This window comes from Prionailurus viverrinus, chromosome C2 (assembly GCF_022837055.1).
Source record: "Prionailurus viverrinus isolate Anna chromosome C2, UM_Priviv_1.0, whole genome shotgun sequence".
Lineage (NCBI taxonomy): Eukaryota > Metazoa > Chordata > Mammalia > Carnivora > Felidae > Prionailurus > Prionailurus viverrinus.
This window is the reverse complement of record NC_062569.1, coordinates 149,836,131-149,855,413: the sequence shown is the minus strand read 5'-3', so window position 1 is coordinate 149,855,413 and position 19,283 is coordinate 149,836,131. Positions and strand designations below refer to the sequence as shown.

Here is a 19,283-nt window from a genome sequence, read left to right as displayed (position 1 = left end):
TCAGACTAGTTCTCTGGTGAGAAGCACTCTGATTTGGAAATTAGAGAAGCTGTATAACACATGTGTGAGAACACCAACACTTGCTCTGCTTGGGCACACCCGGATCCTGGGCCTTTGTTTCCTCATCTGTAGAATGGTATGGCACTGGTATCTCTCTTGTAGGGTTGCTATTATGACAATTAAGTGACAATGCATTTGGCGGAGACAGAACTTGGCACATGATTAGGCACCCGATAAATATTAGCTACCATGGTGACCTCTTCCAGAGGACTGGGGTAACCTGAGTGGGAACACAGTGGTGCTAAGTGGCGGAGGAAGAATCAGAACCCAGATCCAACTTCCTGTAGAGTCTGAGTCAGGTCTTGGCCACCCAGTTAATTTTCTTCATGTCTTTGAGGTAGGCTTCAAAGAAATGAGGTGGATGTCAGAGGAGAACTCTAGCAGTAGGAAAGATGGAGCATTTAATACCTCAAATGGCACGGCTACCAGTGGGTCATCACTGATCAAGATGGGGAAACCATATTGACCAACATGAGAAAATACTTCATGGCTTTGCAAACAGAATCTGATGGCTTTCACTTTGACTTCTTAGAGGTGGTGATAAAATAGGAGAAGGCCAACCTATACCAATTTACCAACAAGCGAATTTCATCAGACCCACTCTAAAAGATGAGAGAATAACTTAGCTCAAGCTGTCGTATCGCACGACAAAAGACAGAGGTCATTTGAATGGTTCACAGCACGGCCAACTCTAGTCAGCTACAGCTGTGGTGACCCTGGATTCCTAACTTGCCTTTCGCACAACACCTGTGGATCCGCTGAAGCCCTTTGTGTTATTTCTTGATTATCTGTTTCTTAGTCCATCGATCAGCTGACCAATGGCTGATCCCAAAGATAGGAACACTCTTTTCTCTCTTCAAACTTACCTTACCCTCTAGCGATGTTTTGTTTCACCAGTAATTCTTTTTTTATTGGAGCATAAACCGGTCACCTAATTTTGGAATCTCACTAGGCATATGCTGGACAAAAGAGTTGAGGTTTTGTATTTTTTCCGTAGACAATGTACAATGAGATCATGATTCAGAACTAAGAGTTCTGAACCTCATGGTGGCAAGACACTGTTAAGTATCCTGGTTATCAGACTTCAGGATGTTTGGAATATTGCCACCAAGGTCTTGAAATCCAAGCCAAGAGGCTGGGTCCTTTTCATCTGTTGACCTTCCTTTTTTCCTTGTGGCTTTTAGAAATAAAACCTATTGAAGATAATTGGCTGCTTGGCTATAACAGGAAGAGATAAAAATAATTTTCTTACATATTGATTATTTAGCTCATCACCCGCAGTTCTGAAAATACCAAACTGAAAAATATACCACTTTCCTTTCACTGGCGACACAGTTAAATAACTATCTTACTACAAAGTAGTAATAATAATTAAATGTGTTGGTTTCCCAAGTGCTGATTTCCTGATATTCTGCACCAACATTAACAGATTTCTGAGCTGATTTATTTTTATTTGATTTCTCTTTATCTCTAGGGTCTCCAGAGACTATTCACATAGGTTTTTTTAATGAACTTTGTGCACTATAAAAAGAATTACTCGTTCCTTTCTACCCTGCTTGTTGGGGATTAGTATCACAGTCTAAAATACAATGAAATTCCATGTTAATAAAAGATCATTTTACATTTTCTCCTAGCTTATACCTGTTTTTCGCACATTCTGCACGCCCTCTGTTGTGAATATTTTAAATTAGTAAAACTCACAGTGTATTTAGAATAATTTATTCCCCAAAAATCCAGTAAATTATCTATTACCCTGTTAGTACTGTGTTAGTATGTGCTGTGCCTTGAAGAGTATAGCAGACATAAGTTCTCGTGCAAATTCCTGTCCCTTCCAGAGATAGAGAGCCCCCTTGTAGAAAGCACAAAATCAGGGCCTCCTGCACCAAGTGTTAAGTGCTTAACATCTTTAGAGAGACTTCCTGGGCTTCTGACCAAACCAGTGGTGAACACTGAGCTGGGAGAAACTTCTCTGTAAGAAAGCCTTGTGGTTGCCAGGAATGAGAAAATCTATTGACTACTGCATTCTGCTCTTTCGATATGTTTTGTTATTGTTGAAAGCAAAGTGCAGGAAGCTGCCATTTATTCGTTTCTTTCAATCTCCTTCCCAGGATCTGTAGCATGTTCTCACCGGTCAAGAGATTGCTGATTCAGGTAAATATTTTGTGGGCTGGATTATGTTAGAAAGAAGGCATCCATTTTTAGTCTGTGGAAGAAAAAGGAGACTCCGTCTTTAAGGGAATTAAGAGGAGACAAGGCGAAAAATAATTTCTCTCACAAAAAAATGATAACTGAAAGGGAATGTTATATCCACATTACTTCAGAACTTGAAGATAACTTTCCAGATTGTTTATTAAGAATTAAGTCTCGGGGCGCCTGGGTGGCGCAGTCGGTTAAGCGTCCGACTTCAGCCAGGTCACGATCTCGTGGTCCATGAGTTCGAGCCCCGCGTTGGGCTCTGGGCTGATGGCTCGGAGCCTGGAGCCTGTTTCCGATTCTGTGTCTCCCTCTCTCTCTGCCCCTCCCCCGTTCATGCTCTGTCTCTCTCTGTCCCAAAAATAAATCAACGTTGAAAAAAAAATTTTTTTTTAAATAAAAAAAAAAAAAAAAAAGAATTAAGTCTCTCCAACCCATATAAAATTGCTGTGTTAAGAACCCAGGAATTTCCTAGCTGTTTATTTTTTAATAGCTGAATCTACGTGACCTCAAAACTTTCGAGACCATAGATGATGTCTCTCTCGTGCAGCGTTTCTCAATCTTGGTATAATTGACATGTGGGGCTGGAAAATTCTTTGTTGAGTGGGGACTGTCCTGTGCAGTGTAAGAATATTTAGCAGCATCCCTGGTTTCTACCATTAGATGCCAACAGCATTCCTCTCTCCCCATTTGGGACAACAAAATTCCTCTAAACTTTCCAAATGTCTCCTTGGTGGGGATGGGGTGGGCAAAATCACCCCAATGGAGAACCAGTGCTCCAAGTGCAAGAAAGCACAAGAAAGACTCACAATCTACAACTTACAACTTAACTCTCATTGGCTGGCCATGGTTACCTGGAGGACTAAGTTGAGGAAGATTCTGAGGGCTCAGCTATAAAGAATGCCTTATCTTCATCAATTAGCAAGGTCCTCCACAGCTTTGGAAGGAGTGGGGAGAGGGCTATGCTAGGATTCGCTGGAGAAACACAACCAGTAGGATTTGTGTGTGTTTATAAACATAATATCTGTGTCTATAATCTAGATATATAGACATGATATAGATATAATCTAGATATATAAAGAGGCAGATTAATTTTAAGGAATTGGATCACATGATTGTGGGAGCTAGCAAGTCCAAAATCTGCAGGGTGGGCTGGCAGGCTGGGGACCCACAGAAGAGTCGGAGTCCAAGTTGAGACACCATCTGTTGTTGGCGTAATTCCTTCTTGTTCAGGAAGGTCAGCCATTATTCAGTTAAGGCCTTCAACTGATTGGATGAACCCCACCAATATTATGGAGGGTAATCTGCTTTACTCAACGTCTACTGATTTAAATGTTAATCTCATCTGACATAAACTTCACAGAAATATCTAGAATAATGTTTGACCAAGTATCTAGGTACCATGGCCCAGCCTGGTTAACAGAGAAAATTTACCATCACAGGTACTTACTACTGTTTCTAATGAAAACACTTTGGACCGGACCTTTCACTGTATCATCCTTCACTTGCGTTCCTGGTCAGCACCAGCTGTATCCACTGGGTGGGTCCTGGAGGAGAGGATTCTGCCTGTGCATTCCCAGGATAGCACATGGTGCCTCTGCTGCTTTAGTCTGATCAACATGTCTGACCCGATAAAGGGAAGAAATCAGAAGATGGCAGTGAATGGCAATACACAAATTAAAAGAGAAGAGAAGGAATGCCAGCTAGAAACATGGAAATAAATGTACCCCAGGCTGGGCACTGGCGATAGATTTTTCTAAATGGAAAGGAAAACTATCCTGCAACAGATGACCCTCACTGATAGGAACTTGAGGACAAGAATCGAGAAACAAAAGCTATATACTAGAAGATTCCATTTCTATAAAATAAAAAAAACAGGAGGAATTGATCTATGATGTTAAATTCAAGATGGTGGCTGCCCAGGTGGGCTTCTGGGGTGCCAGTGCACTCTTTTCTTGAGCTCAGTGTTAGATACATAAGCGGGTTCTGTTTGGAAAATTCATTGAGGGGCGCCTGGGTGGCGCAGTCGGTTAAGCGTCCGGCTTCAGCCAGGTCACGATCTCGCGGTCCGTGAGTTCGAGCCCCGCGTCGGGCTCTGGGCCGATGGCTCAGAGCCTGGAGCCTGTTTCCGATTCTGTGTCTCCCTCTCTCTCTGCCCCTCCCCCGTTCATGCTCTGTCTCTCTCTGTCCCAAAAATAAATAAAGGTTGAAAAAAAAAATTCATTGAGCTATATTTGTTCTGTATACATGTATCTGTATGGGTATTATATATGAATAAAAATGTAAATTTAAAAGGCACGAGTAGCGAAGAAATAGGAGTGGAGATAGGAGGAGGGAAGAAGAGAGAAGGATGGAGACAGAAACAATGATTATATTGTCAAATCACAGGCACGACACAGTTTTATCTACTCTACAACATTTTAATACTAATTACGCTAACATTATAGACTTACTACTTTTATAATTTGAGAGAGAGAGACAGAGAAAGAAAGGGAGTAGGGGAGAAGGGCAGAGGGAGGGTTAGCGAGAATCTTAAGCAGGCTCCACGTTCAGCACAGAGACCAAATCGAGGCTTGATCTCAACACCCTGGGATCATGACCTAAGCCAAAACCAAGAGTCTGATGTTCAACCGACAGAGTCACCCAGGTGCCCCAGACTTACTAGTTTTAATTAAGGAAATGAGAGGACCTTTAAAAACACTGACACTATTTTTGACGACCCACTAGGTAACAGGACTGAAGGACCCAGGAAGTCCTGAACTACAAAAGTTGCGGCTTTCAAAGTCGTTAGCAAACCAAAAGCCCATTCTGTGACAGGTGAATAAAGGTCCCACAAAATTCCAGAAGAACTCAGCTAAGCTAGATAGATTTCCTTTGGGGTGAAAAAGTGGAATACTTCACGAGCAGAAGTGTTATGCTAGCAAGAATACAAAGTCTGCTAGGCTCGTCATTAATACTCTTCAGAATGATAATCTCTGTTCCCCGCCCCCCGCCCCTGCTGGGGTTGATCAGATGACCTCAAAGTTCTTTTCTCTTCCTCATATGTTCTATGATTTCTATGTTCATCATATTGTGTGAAATATCCACTCAAATCATTACTATAATACACTTTTATAACTCGGTACTTTCCTTCCATCCTTTGCTTCTCCTTTAACAAGGGAAACAGAGACCTCAATGCTCATAAGCAAATCACTGTTTTGTTTGGTCTGAAGTCAGATGAGAGGCCTCCAAGGAAAACTCCCTTTTAGCATTTTCCAATTAGAAAGTGCTGCACACTGTACTCAGAAACCATGTTCTTTCCCACTTTCCATTTAGTTTTATTGCCATTATTTATCTGAGAGGATCGTATTTCAAGAAAGACTTTTTCCCCTAACCAAAGGGAAAAATGCATTTCTTCATAAAGACGAAAAAGTCCAGCAAACCCAGATCCAGTAGGATGTCTATCATTTTCAAGGCATGACATTTTTTTAAGGACTTTTGAATCAGAGGATATTAAGAACGGTGGTAGCTTATGAAAGCAGCATGCTGGATAAAGACCTATTTGGAAAGGCTTTTTACACGTGCATTATTTACCCACTGGAGCTGTCGTGTTACCATGTTTACTCAAGGGAAGTCAGGTTTTCTTTCTTCCTTCCTTTATTTTTTTCTTTAATCTGGCCTATACTTTTCTTAAAACAGGCTATTGACCGGAATCAACGCAGAGTGGCCTAAAAGACACAGAATGGCCAGGCCTTGCTGGTACCTAAATAAATTTTCAGCCCAAGGTCATGCCTTCCATCAGTACTGGAAGCTATTTTTGAGTGGTTTATATGGAATGTGAATTGCTGGGGGCCCAAAGTATGGATACGAAGCAGTTTGGGGGATGCGAAGCCGCTCCATAAAGCCCCCTGAGTTCATCAGGTTTCCCTCTAACACTTAAAGAAACAGAAGCACATTTTGCATGCCCTGTGTGATACACTTTTATTAGTAAAACTACTTGTAATTACAATTTTGTTTACGTGACTCCTTGTTCATATAATGTAAGCAAAATTGAATGCGAAATGTGTTCGGTCTAGCCTCTTCTTTCTTTCTCGGTTGGCCAGACTGACGTTGTAGTCCGTGATTTGCTCCTCTGTCAGCAGCGTCCAGACAAGTGTCCAGACGGCTCAGATACAACTTTGGACCCTGTTCCTTAGTGGACACACCAGTTACTTACTAGTGCACGATAAGCATGATCCTGGTTAGGCTTCTGTACGTAATAAGCCCCCAACCTCAGTGGCGTGACACCACAGAGATTTCTTACTCAAGCCAAATCCACGATGACTTTGGGAAGCTCCTTGAGGCAACTGTCCTCCGTGTAGCAACCTGGCAGTCCAGACTGCCTCCCTCTTGGGGCTTAACCATGTCAACTCAAGACTTTTTTTCACAGATACTGTAACAGGGAAACAGAGAGACCTAGCGCTATGCCGATAGCCCACTGAGTAGAATTAGCCACATGAGTCCAACCAAACGGAAATGGCCAGAAAGTAGAATTGCCATGTGCCTGGAAAGACAGGAGGGCCAGATAAAGAAAAAGTCCCAGAAGTTTTACCACAGTGGGAAAAAGGAAGCAATCTAATTATTCACCTTTTGGGTAGGAAATTGTGTGTGTGCATTTGTGTGTGTGTGTGTGTGTGTGTGTGTGTATGCATGTGTGTGTGCGCATGTGCGTGTGTGCATATGTGTGTGCGTGTGTGTGTGAAAGAGAGAGAGTGCTGTGTGACAGTGGTGGTTATCTTCTGATCTGAGAATGAATTTTAAGTGGTCTTGCACCCAGATAATGTATAAATGGTTAGCCATGAAGATGTGTGGACAGTCTAACTAAAACCTAGAAAGTAGCTAATGTACATGTTTAGATTCTGATTATTTTGGTTGGTTGATTGAATAGGTTTGTAAAGCTATTTAAAACTAAAACTTTCTAAATGAAAAAAAACCCCACTTTATATAGGGAGAGAAAAATAACATCTGAGAAGGCTCTTCTAGGCAGTTCTACTACGGGTTCTCAAACAAGGGCAACTTGTCCCCTGGGGAACTTTTGTCAATGTCTGAAGACAATTTTTGTTTTCACAAGTGGTGGTGGGAGTTGTTATTGGCATCTCATGGGTGCAGGCTGAGAAGTTTGCTAAACATCCTAAAATTCACAGGAGAACCGTAATGGCAGAGAATCATCTGAACCAAAACATCAACAGTGTTAAGACTGAGAACCCTTAACCTTAAGTTCAAGGCTGTGAACTTCGTTGTCTCCTTGAATGTTCTTCCTGATTTAAGTTTTTTCCATTGAAAGCAGATAACTTATGTTCACGTCTCATATATTTAAAGGCTGATAGATAAGTAATTACAGGCATGGAATGACTATGGGTCCCACAGAGGCAGAATTACCATACACCGAAAACATCCTAAACACCGAGAGGTACCTGGCGATGTCACTTACTCATTCAACAGACCCGTAGACATTCCCAGAGCACCTGCCATTCTCCGGGCACCGTGTTAAGCACTGGCTGTGTGGAGATGAGCAAAGCACAGCAACGGCTCCCAGAGACCAAGGCGGAAGCGGATGCACACACAGTCCAACGATGTTTGGTGGCTATTGTGGGGTAGGTTTATCCCAGGAGCCACAGTCACTTTGCTCAGGCATGTGAGTGTGTCTGTGTGTCTAATGTGCCCGCACACATACTGTTTGAATGAAAGAATGGGTGAACAGGTGGATCTCAGCCTGAGGAGGCCAGGAGCAACTTACAGGCACAGAGACAGGCACAGGGCAGGGAGGAGAGGCAGAGAACGTGGAATGACCACACTTGCAGGTGGAGTGAACTCAGACTGTAGCCTCATGGACGAGGGGCGGGGGGGGGGGGGGCAAAGTAAGGAAGAAGGGAATGACTTTCAAAAATGTAAGGTCTTAAAATATTGAGATTCAGAGAGGATGGAAGAGGATAGAGAGGGCTGAGAAGGCTCACACAGGCTCTGACAAAAGGGGTGACCTACCCGGGGTTAGATTAAAAGTCTTAGTTCTAATAAAGCTCAGGAGCTTAAGTACACTCTGACTGGCTTCAGACTAGGGTCTCTGATGTCCCTCTGCCCTCTCCAACTCCACAAGGTGAAGAGCAGGAACTTGAATCCAGCTTTGTAACACCCAAGGATGTGGCTCCTGGTCAGGAATAGATCTTCATTTAGATCTACTTTAACTCGAGCACCAAATCTGTCATAAAAACGTTAGGAAATTGGTTTTTGTGAAATTTACCAGGCACAGCATTTTGCTGTGAGAGCCCCCACCCCCAAATGGGCGAAGCAAAAACGATCACATTCTTTTGCTACTGAGATATAATTCTCTTAGCCGAAGTTCACTCTATTAAAGTATCAAGGTCAGTGGTTTTTAATATATATTCAAAGCTATCAGATTCCAGACTACTTTTACTGCAGAAAGAAACCCCATACCTGTTAGAATCACACCCCATTCTCTCTCCCCTCTCCCACCTCCTGGAAACCACTTAAAATCTATTTTCTGTCTCTATAGATTTGCCCGTTTCGGACATTTCACGTAAATGGAATCACACAATGTGTGGTCCTTTGTAATTGGCTTCTTTTACTTGGCATAACATTCTCAAGCTTCATCCATGCTGCAGTGTATGTCAGCACTTCCTTTCCTTTTATTGTCAAATAACATTTCTTTGCATAGACATATCACCGTTATGGACTGAGTACTTCCCGCCAAATTCATATGGTGAAGTTCTAACTCCCCGGTACATTAGAACATAATCATATTTGGAGAGAAGGTATTTAAAGAGATAATAGAGTTAAAAGGAGATCTTTACAGTAAAGCTTTATCCAACATGAATGGTGTCCTTAGAAGAAGAGGAGATTTGGACATAGACACGTGCACGTACAGAGGAAAGACCATGTGAGGGCACAGTGAGAAGGTGGCCATCTGTAAGCCAAGGAGAAAAGCTTCAGAAAAAAACCAAATCTGCCCACACCTTGGTCTTGGACTCCTGGCCTCTAGAACTGTGAGAAAATAAATTTCTGTTGTTTAAGCCACTGAGCTTGTGGAATTTTGTTAGGACAGCGCTAGCAAACCTGAATGACCACATTTTGCTAATCCGCTCATCAACCGATGGACATTTGGGGATCAAATGCTTTTGTCAGGCACATTCCATTTGGCTCTGACCTGCCAGGTCCATCTCAAGTGTCTTGAGGGCTTTGGAAGCAACCTCCATTGAGTCGGTCCATGGGAGCTCGCTGGGTGTAAGTCAGCATGGCTGACTGATTTCTAATCTTGCTTTCTCCAGGATGAAGGTTCACAGACGCACATATTGAATGTTATGAGGATGGTGACCGTGACTTCAGGGCCCTGGAAAAAGCCCATCTGCACAAAAGTATTTCTGGCACTGCTTTGGCAAGGTGCTACCTACATTCTTGTCTCGTTCTATTTACTCCAAAGGAAGGTTCTGATAGAACCTCCACGAAAATATACGTTCTCACCTGCAATAAAACTGTGCCGTGTGAGCACTGGTCTCTCCCCAGCACAGATTACAGTCAAGTCAATTACCGTGTGGGAAAGCTTGCCGATCTGGGCCAAGTGGGATAAAGTTGGAGAATTAATTGATCTTGGGGGAGGTCATGGTACACGGAGGCAGAGACTCGGGCCCAAGGCAATTGAAAGGGAACAGGAGGCTCTGCGTTGACTAGGACAGCCAGATCAGCCCAGACCAACCAGGAATTCAGAGCAAGAAATTGCAAAACACTGTACAATTCCCACCTATAGCTTTGCAACCTGCTTTTGTGCATTTACTTAACTGCGTTTATATGCATGTAAGAATACAGCCATATATGAACATGAAGAGTGAACTGTATTATGTTCACTCCCAATTTAAAGAGAGATTGGGGACGGGGGGCACCTGGCTGGCTCAGTTGGTTGGGTGTCTGACTCTTGATTTCATCTCAGGTCATGATCCCAGGGTGGTGGGACCGAGCCCCACGTCAGGTTCCTTGCTGAGCGTGGAGCCTGCTTAAGATTCTTTCTCTCTCTCTCTCTCTCCCTCCCCCTTTGCCTCTCTCCCCCACTCTCATGCCCTCCCTCTTTCTCTCTCTCTTTCAAAAAATAAAATAAAATGAATTAAGAGAGATTGAGGACAAAAAGGCATTATTCCAGGTTGTCAAGGAATGTTCTCCATAACCTGAGGGAAAAGCCAAGTTCCCCAGGCTTGACCATGGATGATGACAGCTGCCTACTTTCCTTATATTGGCAAATTTCTCACACTAGGAAACTCCCCCAGGCAGGTGAGCGATGGAGAAAGGGAAGGGCTTCTATCTGGACGTGAAGCTCTTTGCCTGTTGGTACGCCGATCTAGGCTTGGTGTCATAATGAAGGTGAAAGGTGGTGGGCGACAGGTAAGGTGACCCATCGCACCGTGTGTGCTTTTTGTGTGAGGCTGGAAACCGCACATGTGCAACTGCTTCTGCGTTTTTACCCCGGCCATGCTTTTATGGGATCTGGGATACTCAGGGCTGTTTGTGTAATTGCTTCTTGTAAATGAGCTCCTACTCTGCAACACTTTACAGTAAACCACTTTCCTTTGCCATCTGGTACCCAGTTGTTTTAACCGGGTTTCCAGGATTTGTGTCAGTCATTTACAAGAACCTTTTTAACCTTCAGAAAATGAAGCAATTGAAGTCTGTCCTTTCTACGTCGCGTTTGCCCGAGAAAGGATCTGAAGTCAAGGAACGGAGAGGCTGAAGGACGGGATGAGATAACACAAAAGGGCTCCGCGCTTCTCCCTCCGAGGTGGTCAGAAATGGCTGCCTTTGAGGTGAGGGGGGCCTTTGAGGTGAGGGGTAAAGGGAAGTTTTAATTAAAAATAAAGTTGCCACCTTTTCCCGAGAAAGGCTTTTTCCGAGGTGCCTGTGACTTAACATCTTAATCCCATAATGACCCGCTAGCACCTTGAGCAGCAGCAGATTGATTTACGACTCAGACAAACCGCAGTGTGGGTGGGCTATTCTGATTATTTTCTGATGAATAATTCGCATAGCCCCCAAATAACTTAACCTGAAAACTAGTTTTTCAACACTGTATCGCGAGGTCTTGAGAGTTTATCGAATGCATACTTCTCTGCCTGCTTTTCACTTTCTGACTTGTGACTGTTAAGAACTCAGTGTTTTGGGGGGAGGGAAGCATGGGACACATTCAGGGGAAAGAACTCAATCTATGGAATCTGAATAAAACCAGATCCTCAAAGCCCATCTCAAGCAGGGGATGGATCCGAAAGAAACAACTATCCAAGTGCGGGAGAAGTGACCAGCAATTCGGTTCACTCTGTCCTTGTTTGGGAAACTGGGGATTATCATCATGTTGTTCAACAAGTCTTCCTGGACGTGTACATCCTCTTGTCTCTAAAGCCCCACCCCCCGTCACATTGGCATCTCTTACTGTCCGCTCCCCGGTATGCGTTCACTGACCTCTACCCTCCTTCTTCACCTCCTCAGCGGTTCTCCCCACCTCCCCACCCCAAACTGCAGCCAGCACGGTGAGCTCTGCAGTGTCCCCCTCCCCACCTCCTGTGACAGAAGTCTGGTGGCTGGACCAGAGACCCAGGATCTACCTCCTTAGGAGAATGGGGTAGGGTTAGTGATGCAGATACTTAGAGCTGAGAATTATCAGACGCAGTCGAGGCAAGCAGCACCTGCCTACGCAGAGAGGGGCACAGCACGGTGCACTGCCTTCAGGGCATCTGTGGCCATGTCCTTACATATTCAAGTCTCCAGGTCAGAGCTGCCCTGTACATAGTGACTTGATGGGCCCCTTGGTAACTTCATCGTAATAGGTGAGATATGACGACAGACTTCCTAGAAAATCTGGGTTTTCAATTTCCTTCTTTATCGTATTCATTTTTCTGGCTTCTTTAAACCGCAGAAAAGGCTAGGGCGCCTGGGCGGCTCAGCTGGTTAAGCGTCCGACTTCAGCTCAGGTCATCATGATCTCGTGGCTCGTGGGTTCGAGCCCCTCGTCGGGCTCTGTGCTGACAGCTCAGAACCTGGGGCCTGTTTCGGATTCTGTGTCTCCCTCTCTCTCTGTCCCTCCCTTGCTTATGCTTTGCCTGTCTCTTTCCCTCTCTCAAGAATAAATAAACATTAAAAACAATTTCTTGAAACCACACACAAAAATATATCTTTATGCCCAAAGAGAAACCTCAAGATGCAAAATGTTGATCGGTTTGAATAAGAGTTTTCATTGCATCGTTTTCTGTTAACATAATCAAACAATGCATCCCTTGCAATATTTCCTAAACCGGTAGGCAGAGATTGGTTCTTCACTTTGAACCATGGCCATCCGCGCATGGGGACCTTCTGAGGGTTAAACCCTGAAAGATTTTATTCTTAGGAAACCATCGGGTTCATGGAAGAAGTGCGTCCTCTAACAGAAGCCAAAATGGGGGAGATCCACGCAAGAAGACTGGGTCCCCCTTAGGGAGTCTGCGGTTCAAGCCCACGGTCTCTGCCATGGGTATTGAATTTCACCCAGATGAGCTTCTGAACACCCAGACTGGTCTGTGATGTTGGCGCTGGAGTTCGGGACATAGGGCATGTAGCTTTCATCTGCCCGCCGAGGAGACCTCTAAGGACCCCTGCAGTCAAGAGCTTCATTCGTTCTCAGTTTGGGGTACATCCTCAGAAGGTGGCATCGCAGAGAACCAACAGTAGCGGTGCCGATGGCAAAGGCTGGTTTAGAAAAACTGTTTCGTTTAAGGAGTCTCCGGGCTTGACGATATATTCACCGGGCGCTTTTACCGGCTGTGACGTCTTTTCTCAGTCAGGCACGGAGAGTGCCATAGCCCCTCGCTTATTTGAGGAAAGGGCTTCCTGTGGGGGAGCCCGGGGGTTCGCCTGCTGGGCACCTTCCTGTGTGTGCCTGGGTGTGATTCCCCTTTAAGGAGGGAATGGATCCATCATGAATCGGAGCCTGTGCTGAAGCCGCTGTCCAGTGTAAGCAGAGCAGGCCTGGGTTTTTACTGCTTGGTGCTCCAAGTCAACGTTTTGCTGAGAAATATTAAGTGTAACCAAATATTACAGGGAACACACTGTTCCTGCTCTATTTCCAGGGCATCTGATCAATGGGAAAAATGAGAAGTAGAAATAAACAGAAAGGACGGAGAACTGAGCAGGCAATTGGGCTCAAAGGAAAACAGTGAAGCAGAGGAAATGATTTGCAGAGTAAATACAGATAACCAGGGGCGGGGTTGAGGGGGAGGAAGGCGGACGCTCTACAGAGAAGAAATGTCTGCCTGTCCTGCTCTGCGTCCAGGTGAAGCCAGGGAGCGTGGTGGGGGCCCTGGGGAGCGGTTTCCTCAAGAAGTCCAGCTGTCAGAGGCGATGCCAGGAACGGGCGAGATGCAATGCAGTCAGGCAAGGAGGTCGGACGTCCAGGAGAAAACAACCCAGCAAACCGGGAGCTGATGAACTGGGGCCAGCGGGCTGGGCGGCCCCAGGGCCCTGCAGGGTTCCGCTCTGAAGAAAACGCGGGGTTCATGGGGCAAGGGGATCTTATCACGGAGGCAAATGTGGAGAAGATCCACCCAAGAGAATTCGGACCCCTTGGACCCTCTGCCGCTTAAGCCAATGGTCTCCACCTCAGGAACATCCCCTATGCCAGCTCCTGGAACTGTCGGAATTGTACGTGGTGCAGGCTGCCCGTGGAAGTCCTGGCGCCTTCTCTGTAGGACTCCGTAGTTCTTTGCTACGAGGTCGTCTGCGCATTTCAGGGTGTTGAGCAGCAAGCATCTCTCGGCCTCCGATCACCAGATGCCAGGAGCACCTCCCTGCCAAACCATGGCAAACCCAAACTACCTTCAGACATTGCCAAATAGCTTCCGAGGGCCACAGTCACTCCATGGTTGAGAGCCACTTGCGATCGTTGAAGAGCTAAGACCTAGAGAATCTCCGTGGCGTGTCTGAGATTGCGTAAGATCGATGCAAAGCCAGACCTGGAACCCGGAAGCTGCAGGGCTTTGCAGGCATTCCAGGCTTTTCTATGACCGCAGCCTCAGCTGAAAGCAGACGAGCGGGTAGAGTTCGGTCCCGGGTTCCGGCTTGAGCCCCACACTTGAACTTACCGTCTATGTGAGCACGGCTGCACTCCCCTCTTTCGTCGTCTCAACATCTTCATCCTTAGAACAGCTTTGAGGAGAACAATCCACCCCACAGGGTGTTGGGCAAGTCAACAAGATCAGCCAAGCCACGTGAGCAGCACAGGCTTGCAGCATGGCAAGTGCTCACAACAGCTGGTCTGCGCCTTCCCTATGGTCTACTGCATGTGTTTTTGTTATTTTTAACATTTATTTATTTTTGAGAGACAGAGCACAAGCAGGGGAGGGGCAGACAGAGAGGGAGACACAGAATCCAAAGCAGACTCTAGGCTCTGAGCTGTCAGCACACAGCCGGATGCGGGGCTCGAACCCGTGAACTGCGAGAAGCCGGACCTGAGCCGAAGCAGGACGCTTAACCACCCACACGCCCCTGCAATGCATGTTATAATAAACTGCTCTTGGTTTCCTTTGCTTAGGTGGTCACTTCTCCCTGGAATACTTTTCTACCGACTTCTTCGCATCACTAACTCCTTCCTGTCCATTGAAACACAGTTTAAATTTAGTCTCCGCAAAGTGGGTGATGGGTCCCCCTGCAGAGCATTGGATTCACGATATTAAATGTGTTGACATGTCTGTCTGCATGTCTTTCTAACCAGAACTTCTATGAGAAAGTAGGTCAGGGACCCTGTCTAGTTAATGCAGACCACCCCCACCCCCCCTTCTACCCACCCCTGCCACGCCACCATGGCACTCAGGGAATGGATAGCATCTTTTGAGGTAGGAATAGGAATGTTGGGTAGTCTGTGGGCTGGGAAGAGCCTTATGAGGAGAAATGGCCAAGATGTCAGAGAGCAAGGAGGGAGCTTAGAGAGTGACTGGAGCTAAACTGGAAGGCTTGGGTGCCATGCTGCCCCCCCCCCCCCACTACAGAGGCCTCACGTGACAATCTTGTACTCAGTTTACCAGTCAACGGGAAGCTCTCCTCTGCCTCTGGGAGGGTGCGGTTGGGGTGGCTTGATCAAAACTTCGCCATGAGATTAAACTGGCAGTACTGTGCAGTATAAGTGGGACTGGACAAGGTCTGGAGGCAAGAAAAGATGAGTTAACAACTTAAGTAACTGCAGGAGAGAGGTCACGGGGGCCACAAGTATAAACACAGCTGTAAAGCGCCTTCCAGTTAGTGTTCCTGTTAAGAGAATGGTAACAAATAATGGATCACTGATTGTTTCCGGAGATGAAAGATAAGAAGAGCCCTCAGAAGCAAGATTAGTATTTTGGTGTGTGAGAAGCTTGTTCTGCCAGGGAGGATTATTGCAGAGGGCGGTGGAATGTCAAAGAAAGTTCTGGAGTCTTCTCTGGAGATCTTTAAACAATAGATATGGCCCTTCCCAGTCAGGGGTGGTTAAGTGCCCCGAATGAAGTCAGGGAAGGAAGCCAATGCCGAGGGGGATGAGAAGGCTGATAGAAATTGGACGTAAGTTCCTGAATCTTTACTCTGGAAATTGGAATCGTTTCTCAAATTTGAATGAGAAATCCCAAATGATGGCTCTGACCAGTTAGATCTTATCTTTAGGGAGAAACATTGAACATAGCAACCACTGTAAGAGGAAATATTGGAGGAGCAGGTGGGGAAAGCCAGACTCAGCTGCAGAACAAACGATACCCGAAGTAAAGCACCTTGAAGATCTGGGAGTGAAGAGGGTTTAAACACCTGCTTGTAGGTCCCTGAAGCTCTGAGACTTGTGCCCATCCTAGAGGTAAGGGTCCACCGCTCCTTCTCTACCCCATACAGAAAGTCTAGCTCAGGCTGGAAGTCGGGTCTCTTCAGTCATGGCCACATTTTCACCTAGCAGTCTCTTAATAATATTTGTAAAATCGAAGAATGAAATCGAAGTCCCCTTACCTGTTCCGGTGTAGGCAGCCTGGGTCCGAGCCTGGGATGGGAGCCTTCTGTGGGTAGCTGGCTGCTGCTCAGAAGGGACAGAGGGGCCTCCACCCCAGTTGTGGCCTCTGACATCCTCATAGATTAAGGAGAGCTGGTAAGTAGCTAAAGAGAGAAAACAAAAGCAGATCTCAACCCCAAAGTCGACACTTACCGTGTTCTCCTCTCCGAGTGCAGCTGTGGTCTGGCCAGCTAGGAGCCTTGTGTGATCTCGGCGGAGTCTGGCAGGAGAAAGCAAATGAGTGGCTGGCCTGGGCTAGGCCCTTTGCCCTCACCTGGGCTTTCAGAAAGGGAGCCGGTGTCCTGAATTATTCATGCCTGCCTAAGTAAAGGGCTGCAGAAAATAGGAGGAACCCCCTCCCCTCCCATCACCAGGAGGAACAAGGGAGGAGGGAAGCGCTTCTTCCAGGAAGGAGCAAATTTCAACAGAATAGTCACAGAAGAGTTGAGTCAAGGGCAGCCCACCCATGGAGCCTCCTTTCCAGCTTCCCCCACCTACAGACCTCTCAATTTGCTTCTGAAATGAAGACTTGATAATGAGCTGGAAGTTACCAGAAACCAAGACACCCCGAGTTAACACAAAAATAGACATGATGCTAATATTTGCAAGACAAATATGTTAAAAACAAAACCCTTCGGAGAGAAAAGAGAAAAGGAAGATTAAGGAAAGGAACAACACATGGCTTCCTTATATGACCTGATCAAAGGAGCGAAGAAAGGAGGTCTTTTGCCAGGATCCCTGCAGAATGGAATGAAGGGTGTAGGACATGGGCAAGATGAATACAGGGGTAGAGAGAAAATGATATGACTCTTAAGTGACGGTTGGTGACAGGTCAGATGCGTTGATCGTATTCGTCCCTATGGTTTCACCCAGTTTATGCCGAGTAGCCATTGGCCCAGGGTAGGCGGTGGAAATGTAATGCCACCAACCCGGGGACCATGAAGATCGCCTCTCAGTGGGCTCCCTAACTACACAGTGAGCTGCCACCAAGGGGGTCCTCCCTCCACATGGGCTTCTCGGGAGGCTCCAGGCTCGTATGTGTCTGTGCACGTTGGACCAACACGTCCAGAGAGCCTACTGTGCACCGGGCTCGTACTGTCCTGCCAGTGCCGAGATGAATAAACCACGTTTAAGGAGTTCACAGTTGAGTCATAGGAGCAATTGGTAATATATGACTGTTGGCTTAAGCACCTCCATTTACTTTGAGTAACGCGAGTTAATTGAACACATTTCGCACTTCCCCGCAGCCCTTACTGAGCCTTTGGAGGTTTCAGACCATTGTTGCTGCCAAATGCAGCCCATCAGGGACAGATACTATGTGTAAAAGAATAGTTTTGTAGCCTCTCCATAGAGTTAGTAAGGAAATGACCTTCAAAGAAGTGGACTTATGAAAATAAAAAGAAGATGTTAACTGTAGAGCAAGATCTACATCAGAAAGGACACAATCTTTTGATCCTTCAATAAATGTTACTGCGCACTCACATCTAGGATACCGGATGAGGTGCTAACTCCGAAATAAGGTACGGGAAGATGGCGAAGAGGCACCCAGCCCATCCAGTACTTTCAAAAGCAGTACGGAAGATCAAACGACAAAAATCAGAACACAGCGTAGCATGCTGAACACCACATATGCGAATGGGACGGATAATTTGTGCTGGAATGTTTCCAAGCACTAAAGGGCAAATTCACCAAGGGGAAAGATAAATCTGAGGTCTTGAGAAGTCAGTGAAATTTCCAAAGCAAGAATGGCAGGGAAGCACATCCTGAAGGGAGGAAGGAAGGCGAGGGTGGGGACGGGAAGCAGAGAGGGGAGGAGTCTGAGCAGCCTTGGCAATAAGAAGTCCCATCTGGCTGTCACACAGCACTTGTGTCCTCATCTGTCCATGCTCCTGCTCCGAGGGTGGTCCAACCAGCACCTTCATTCACATCTTCTTGCTGGAGGCTGCTGGAGGGTCTTTACTGAATCTCCTGCTTCTCTTCTCACTGCCCGCTCCCCACCCCAACCCAGTCTCCACAGAGTGTCTTATTTAAACAGAGTGGCCTTGGGGCACCTGGGTGGCTCAGTCGGTTAAGCGTCCGACTTCAGCTCAGGTCACGCTCTCGCGGTCCGTGAGTTCGAGCCCCGCGTCGGGCTCTGGGCTGATGGCTCAGAGCCTGGAGCCTGTTTCCGATTCTGTGTCTCCCTCTCTCTCTGACCCTCCCCTGTTCATGCTCTGTCTCTCAATTATTTTAAATAAATAAATAAATAAATAAACAGAGTGGCCTTATTTAACTACAACTTAGATCATGTCACACAGCCCTAGAAGAGAGGTGCACCTACTTCCCACAATCCTGGCTTAACTCTCCCTCCCACCCCTTGATCATGTGCTTTTCTCAAAGGGTGTCTTTCTGTTCTTTGCAGTGACCACGCTTGCGCTCCCGTCAGAGTTTTCAGACTCAATTTACCAAGAATAGGCTATTCCTGACCCTTTGAATGCCGGGTTTCTTCTCGTTTATCCATCCACCAACTACTTATTGAGTGTTCTTCTGTACCCCCGCTGGGGCAGATCCTGGGGCTACAGATTCAGGGAGCTTCTGGAATGCCACCTCCTCAGAGAAACATTGAGCTATTCTCCATGAAGCAGGTGCAGCCTCGCCCTTCCCAGCATGCTTTCCTTCATGACGTTTCTCACCAGCTGTAATTATTGGGTGCATTTAGTTGTTTCCTTGTTTGTTTTCTTCCCTGGTAGAAAGTGAGCTCTGTAAAGACAGACATTATGTCTTATTTTTTGTCCTCAGCACCTATAAGAGCATTGGGCACATCAAAGGCCCTTAATATATGTTTAATGAATTGATGAGTAATGAAACATGAAGCCTGGAGAGGTTGATTAGCACCATATTTTGGAGAGCTCTACGTTAGGGAAAATCTCAACCATAGTCTCTTGTGTGCTGAGCTCTCTCTATGTGCCTATGAACACAGATGGGAATATGACAGAGAAGAGACCTGGTTATC

At 46.1% G+C, this 19,283-nt stretch overlaps 1 long non-coding RNA gene across 2 annotated transcripts; it reads right to left on the bottom strand.

The window, feature by feature from the left end:
• Positions 1-1,583: 1,583 nt before the first annotated feature.
• LOC125174957 (uncharacterized) lies at positions 1,584-16,705 on the bottom strand. Of its 2 annotated transcripts, XR_007155619.1 has the most exons (5): positions 16,566-16,705; positions 16,252-16,395; positions 15,312-15,429; positions 3,704-3,876; positions 1,584-2,263 (listed from the first exon to the last, which is right to left on the bottom strand). It is a non-coding gene; the product is annotated as an uncharacterized LOC125174957 (long non-coding RNA). The 2 variants fall into 2 exon arrangements; XR_007155618.1 differs by lacking the exon at positions 15,312-15,429.
• Positions 16,706-19,283: the final 2,578 nt, after the last annotated feature.